This window comes from Anneissia japonica, unplaced genomic scaffold (assembly GCF_011630105.1).
Source record: "Anneissia japonica isolate Jap-2015-1 unplaced genomic scaffold, ASM1163010v1 scaffold203334_len1065_cov125_single, whole genome shotgun sequence".
NCBI lineage: Eukaryota > Metazoa > Echinodermata > Crinoidea > Comatulida > Comatulidae > Anneissia > Anneissia japonica.
The window spans coordinates 1-1,065 of NW_022733711.1; the positions used below are offsets into that span (position 1 = coordinate 1).

Sequence of the window (1,065 nt, forward strand, 5' to 3'; positions counted from 1 at the left end):
GATGAAATTAGGTTAAAGATTGTGGGAACCAGGGTAGATGCCTCAGATATTGTGAGTTTTTTAAATTTTTGTTTTGATCGTTTTGCGTATACTGAGCTGCATTGATCTGATGATGTGCGAGACTGATATTACTGTAAAGTTAATAATTTTTTTTTTGTTTGTTTGTTTTTGCTTTCATAGTTTGCAATTGGATCACTCATGGATGATTACCTCGGTAAGAAACTATTTATATTGATATTAATTAATTTTAAATATATTTTATTATCTATCACGAGTATACTCGATGGGTGTGACTGCATCTCAGTTAATGTTTATTTTATTACGTTTATTGTAGTTGATATTTACATGATTATAATCATTTTCAATTATTTTTTTCTCCCAGGTCTTGTGAGCTAGAAGCTTTTGTTATTATTCGTAGGAAATATCATCCCTGCTGAAAAGTTGTTACTATGACAGCAATTGATGGATTCCTGTCAGATAGAGATAATGGCAACCAGTGATATTGTCACAGATTTGAACTAGGCCATTAACAAGCGGATGTAAATATTGTGCTGCTTAGCAAATTCTCTGATGGGAATCATTGCAAAGAATAGAACTTCTACATGTAAATGTCAAAGACTCAAAGCCTATGTTACTAATAACAAGATGTGACATACATGTGTAATGTGCTTTTGAATCGATGCACAAAGGCCTTGTTATACTTCTTTTGTACTTGTTTGTTACAGTATTTATATTCAAAGTTCTAATTTAGGATTATAATTACTTGTGCAGGACGAAGAAGACAGATCAAAGCAATGTGGATGAATATTGTATGTTGAGTGCCTGATAGAGTGAATAAAGAGAAAAATAGAAAATGTGTTCTGACTTACTGTATTTCATTTTTTGTTGTTGAGCAAACCATCAAATTAATAAATAATAACATTTGATCAAACACTAAAGGCAAAGTACTCAGCTCTCTGAGGGAATATCTAATCACACAATTCTACTGTATTTTTATTATATTAAAGCCCCATTCCCGGCAAAATTTCACTAAAAATTGACTTTTTTTAGAAAATATGCATTTGC

General features: G+C 31.2%; 1 long non-coding RNA gene across 1 annotated transcript; it reads left to right on the plus strand.

Annotated features, from left to right (window-relative positions):
• On the plus strand, nucleotides 1–858 carry LOC117116214. Its single transcript, XR_004446709.1, has 3 exons — nucleotides 1–51; nucleotides 181–214; nucleotides 383–858. It is a non-coding gene; the product is annotated as an uncharacterized LOC117116214 (long non-coding RNA).
• The last annotated feature ends 207 nt before the right edge of the window (nucleotides 859–1,065 follow it).